Source organism: Heptranchias perlo, chromosome 16 (assembly GCF_035084215.1).
Source record: "Heptranchias perlo isolate sHepPer1 chromosome 16, sHepPer1.hap1, whole genome shotgun sequence".
Lineage (NCBI taxonomy): Eukaryota > Metazoa > Chordata > Chondrichthyes > Hexanchiformes > Hexanchidae > Heptranchias > Heptranchias perlo.
Window position 1 is genome coordinate 66290674 of NC_090340.1, and position 6000 is coordinate 66296673.

Consider the following 6000-nt stretch of genomic DNA (forward strand, 5'->3'; position numbering starts at 1 on the left):
TTCTGGTCAGTGGTGACCCCCAGGATGTTGATGTGGGGGATTCGGCGATGTTAATGCCGTTGAATGTCAAGGGGAGGTGGTTAGACCCTCTCTTGTTGGAGATGGTCATTGCCTGGCACTTGTCTGGCGCGAATGTTACTTGCCACTTATGAGCCCAAGCCTGGATGTTGTCCAGGTCTTGCTGCATGCGGGCTCGGACTGCTTCATTATCTGAGGGGTTGTGAATGGAACTGAACACTGTGCAATCATCAGCGAACATCCCCATTTCTGACCTTATGATGGAGGGAAGGTCATTGATGAAGCAGCTGAAGATGGTTGGGCCTAGGACACTGCCCTGAGGCCGAGATGATTGGCCCCCAACAACCACTACCATCTTCATTTGTGCTAGGTATGACTCCAGCCACTGGAGAGTTTTCTCCCTGATTCCCATTGACTTCAATTTTACTAGGGCTCCTTGGTGCCACACTCGGTCAAATGCTGCCTTGACGTCAAGGGCAGCCACTCTCACCTCACCTCTGGAATTCAGCTCTTTTGTCCATGTTTGGACCAAGGCTGTAATGAGGTCTGGAGCCGAGTGGTCCTGGCGGAACCCAAACTGAGCATCGGTGAGCAGGTTATTGGTGAGTAAGTGCCGCTTGATAGCACTGTCAACGACACCTTCCATCACTTTGCTGATGATTGAGAGTAGACTGATGGGGCGGTAATTGGCCAGATTGGATTTGTCCTGCTTTTTGTGGACAGGACATACCTGGGCAATTTTCCACATTGTTGGGTAGATGCCAGTGTTATAGCTGTACAGAAATAGCTTGGCTCGAGGCGCAGCTAGTTCTGGAACACAAGTCTTCAGCACTACAGCCGGGATGTTGTCGGGGCCCATAGCCTTTGCTGTATCCAGTGCACTCAGTCGTTTCTTGATATCACGTGGAGTAAATCGAATTGGCTGAAGACTGGCTTCTGTGATGGTGGGAATATCGGGAGGAGGCCGAGATGGATCATCCACTCGGCACTTCTGGCTGAAGATGGTTGCAAACACTTCAGCCTTGTCTTTTGCACTCACGTGCTGGACTCCGCCATCATTGAGGATGGGAATGTTTGCAGAGCCGCCTCCTCCCGTTAGTTGTTTAATTGTCCACCACCATTCATGACTGGATGTGGCAGGACTGCAGAGCTTTGATCTGATCCGTTGGTTGTGGAATCGCTTAGCTCTGTTTATAGCATGTTGCTTCCGCTGTTTAGCATGCATGTAGTCCTGAGTTGTAGCTTCACCAGGTTGGCACCTCATTTTTAGGTACGCCTGGTGCTGCTCCTGGCATGCTCTTCTACACTCCTCATTGAACCAGGGTTGTATCCCATGGCTTGTTGGTAATGGTAGAGTGAGGAATATGCCGGGCCATGAGGTTACAGATTGTGCTGGAATACAATTCTGCTGCTGCTGATGGCCCACAGCGCTTCATGGATGCCCAGTTTTGAGCTGCTAGATCTGTTCTGAATCTATCCCATTTAGCACGGTGGTAGTGCCACACAACATGTTGGATGGTGTCCTCAGTGCAAAGACGGGACTTCATCTCCACGAGGACTGTGCGGTGGTCACTCCTACCAATACTGTCATGGACAGATGCATCTGCGACAGTTAGATTGGTGAGGACGAAGGTCAAGTAAGTTTTTCCCTCACCACCTGCCGCAGGCCCAGTCTGGCAATTATGTCCTTCAGGACTCAGCCAGTCGTGGTGCTACCGAGCCACTCTTGGTGATGGACATTGAATTCATGTGCCCTTGCTACCCTCGGTTCTTCCTCCAAGTGGTGCTCAACATGGAGGAGGACTGATTCATCAGCTGAGGGAGGGCGGTAGGTGGTAATCAGCAGGAGGTTTCTTTGCCCATAGTTTGACCTGATGCCATGAGATTCAGAGTCAATGTTGAGGACTCCCAGGGCCACTCCCTCCTGACTGTATATCACTGTACCGCCACCTCTGGTGGGTCTGTCCTGCTGGTGGGACAGGACATACCCAGGGATGGTGATGAAAGAGTCTGGGATGTTGGCTGAAAGGTATGATTCTGTGAGTTTTGCCATGTCAGGCTGTTGCTTGACTAGTCTGTGGGACAGCTCTCCCAATTTTGGCACAAATCCCCAGCTGTTGGTGAGGAGGACTTTGCAGGGTCGACTGGGCTTGGTTTGCCTTTGTCATGTCCGGTGCCTAATGGTCCGTCTGGTTTTATTCTTATTGTGACTTTTTTTAAGCAAGATTTTACAACTGAGTGGTTTGCCCGGCCATTTCCGAGGGCAATTAAGAATCAACCACATTGCTGTGGGTCTGGAGTCACATATAGGCCCAGACCGGGTAAGGACGGCAGGTTTCCTTCCCTAAAGGGCATTAGTGAACCAGATGGGTTTTTAACAACAATCCGGTAGTTTCATGGCCACCATTACTGATACTGGTATTTTAAAGTCCAGATTTTATTTAATTAATTAATTGAATTTAAATTTCCCCAGCTGCCGTGGCGGGATTTGAGCTCATGATTCTGGATTAGTAGTCTCGGCCTTTGGATTACTAGTCCAGTAACATAACTACCATGCTACCGTACCCCTTGTGAAAGTTACTATTGAATCTGTTTCCACCACTCTTTCAAACAGCACATTCCAGATCACAACAACTCGCTGTGTAAATATTTTTTTCCTCATGTCGCCTCTGGTTCTTTTGCCAATCACTTTAAATCCGTGTCCTCTGGTCACCGACCCTTCTGCCACTGGATTCAGTTTCTCCTTATTTACTCTATCAAAACCGTCCATGATTTTGAACCCCTCTATTAAATCTCCCCTTAACCTTCTCTGTTCTAAGGAGAACAATCCCAGCTTCTCCAGACTCTCCACATAACTGAAGTCCCTCATCCCTGGGACCATTCTAGTAAATCTCTTCTGCACCCTCTCTAAAGCCTTCGCATCCTTTTTGAGGTGTGGTGTCCAGAATTGGACACAATACTCCAGATGCGGCCAAACCAGTGTTTTATAAAGGTTTAACATAATTTCCTTGCTTTTGTATTCTATGGGGCCGATTTTCGGATGGACGAGCGGGTGCGTTGGGGGCGGGGCTCCTAAAATGGCAGAATCCCAGAGCGAGTTCAGAGCCCGGCTCCAACCCGTTGACTTCCGGGTTCCTCAGTGACGCGTTCGGGTGCGCGCCTCCTGAATGCGGGACTCCCACCGGCAATTAAAGCCGCGGGATGCTGCTTTAGATAGCTAGGTAGATAGTTGAGGTACTTGAGAGACCTCATTAAGTGGAGATTTTGGCAGGGGTGCAATTTTGATGGATTCTCACTGTGTTTCCCGTGCTGTGGGAAACACTCCCTGTTGGAGCAGATGTGTTTCAGCCAGCAGCCAGTGGGAGATGCAAAGGATTATTTGACAGATGGGGGAAAAACTCATTTATTGCAGCAGGGCACTCTGTCACTTCAGACAAAGTTTTGGCTGCAACACCTTTGTCTTTCCATTCAAAATGCTTAATTTATACCCTAAACTCTGTTGTGCAAATACATTTACCTACTTTGCAGACCCCCTCAAACTCACACCGTCAGGATGGTGGGTGCCACAGCTGCATTCGTCACATCGTCCGAGGACGAGCAACATCACCAGCCTCGCCAGGCACGCCGTCCACCTCCGCCACGTGGAGCTCCACAACACAGTGCTGCACCACAGGGACCTGCACAACAGCACAGAGGGCAACCACAGAGAGAGGAGGCACTACCCTCACCACAGGGTCTACAGACCGAGGCTCAGCTTCCTGGACCTCTCCGAGGAGCAGTGCATACGGAGGCTCAGACTCAGTCGCCAGGTAGTCGCAGACATCTGCAGCCTCCTTCATGCCGAGCTGCTCCCGGCTGGCCCGAGCAGCATCTTCTTACCTGTCGCTGTCAAAGTCACCACTGCCCTCAACTTCTTCGCCTCCGGATCTTTCCAGGGTGCCACTGGGGACATTGCTGGGGTCTCTCAGTCATCTGCACACAAGTGCATAAGGCAGGTCACCGACGGCTTGTTTCACAGGGCCTCGCACTAGATCAACTTCCCCATGGATGACCTCAGCCAGACGGCTTCAAGTGGCTGGCTTCCCACAGGTGCAGGGTGTAATCGATTGCACCCATATCGCAATACGAGCACCTCCACACGAGCCAGGACTGTTCATCAACAGGAAGGGCTATCACTCCATCAACACTAAGCTCATCTGTGACCACCGCAAGAGATTCCTTCACGTGTGCACCAGAAACCTTGGCAGCTGTCACGATTCCTTCATCCTTCGGGAGTTCAACATCCCGCCCCTCTTCCACGTACTGAACACCCGCAAGGGCTGGCTCCTCGGGGACAAGGGATACCCCCTGCACACATAGCTCATGACACCTCTGAGGAACCCCACCACCGAGCAACAGCGTCGATATAACGACAGCCACATCGCCACCAGGTCTACAATTGAGCAGGCTATAGGGCTGCTCAAGATGCGCTTCAGGTGCCTTGATTGTTCTGGGAGATTGCTTCAATATGCACCAGACAGAGTGGGACGCATTATAATCGTCTATTGTGCCCTGCACAACATGGCAGAACAGAAAGGGGTGCTGCTGGAGGAGGCCACATCCACATCTGCCACCCATATTGAGGAGGAGGAGGAGGAGGACGAGGAGGAGGAGGACGAGGAGGAGCAACCCATGGCCAGAACAGCGGCTCACCTGGCTGCTCATGAGGCCAGGGAGTCACTGATATGTGAATGGTTCTCCTAACATCAGTCAGTGTGAAGAGTCCAGACCTCACCACCTGGACAGAGGAGCGGCCACACCAGCCCCCTCCCCTGCCCCCTGCACAAAATAGTCGTGCAACTACAGATACACCCACTCTAGAGTGACCCAATGAGTGGCATCAAGTGTGGGTGTTCATGGTGAACCTCATGAAAGGGCCTTATTACACAAGCCAGTCAAGAATGGGCAAGACATGGCAGTAGTGGTGACACCATCAACATCCTGGGGGTCACCATTGACCAGAAACTTAACTGGACCAGCCACATAAATACTGTGGCTACAAGAGCAGGTCAGAGGCTGGGAATTCCGCGCTCACCTCCTGACTCCCCAAAGCCTTTCCACCATCTACAAGGCACAAGTCAGGAGTGTGATGGAATACTCTCCACTTGCTTGGATGAGTGCAGCTCCAACAACACTCAAGAAGCTCAACACCATCCGAGATAAAGCAGCCCGCTTGATTGCCACCCATCCACCACCCTAAACATTCACTTCCTTCACCACCGGCGCACTGTGGCTGCAGTGTGCACCATCCACAGGATGCACTGCAGCAACTCGCCAAGGCTTCTTCGACAGCACCTCCCAAACCCGCGACCTCTACCACCTAGAAGGACGAGGGCAGCAGGCACATGGGAACAACACCACCTGCACGTTCCCCTCCAAGTCACACACCATCCCGACTTGGAAATATATCGCCGTTCCTTCATCGTCGCTGGGTCAAAATCCTGGAACTCCCTTCCTAACAGCACTGTGGGAGAACCTTCACCACACGGACTGCAGCGGTTCAAGAAGGCGGCTCACCACCACCTTCTCAAGGGCAATTAGGGATGGGCAATAAATGCCGGCCTCGCCAGCGACACCCACATCCCATGAACGAATAAAAAAAAATTTAATGTACCATTAACAAAAATCAAATATAAATAAAAAACATGACAAACCGTCAAACACCCTTGTGCATCCCCTTTGTGCTTAAAAAACCTTTGCCTTACACTTCCGACTACTCCCACGTGGTGCTTCCCCTGTGGCTGCAGCAGAGGTAGTGACAGGTTGCTCTTGTTCATGCCCTGACCGATTAGATGCTTTGGGCCGACACCCTCTGGGTTTCGGTGCCCGTGAGGGCCCCTCCAAAGACTGCTCCACCTGCACCTGTGCAGGGGCAGACTCGGCCACCTGGAGAGGAGGCAGCATTGTGGGTACTGGCTGAGAGGGGGGCAACAAGTGAGACGT

General features: G+C 51.6%; 1 long non-coding RNA gene across 2 annotated transcripts in view; it reads left to right on the forward strand.

Annotated features, from left to right (window-relative positions):
* The window catches only part of LOC137333854 (uncharacterized), a 63185-nt gene extending 57486 nt beyond the window's left edge, over positions 1–5699 (forward strand). For both annotated transcript variants that reach the window (XR_010965997.1, XR_010965998.1), the window contains one exon: positions 3547–5699. This is a non-coding gene — a long non-coding RNA (uncharacterized lncRNA). The remainder of the gene's footprint in view (positions 1–3546) is intronic.
* Positions 5700–6000: the final 301 nt, after the last annotated feature.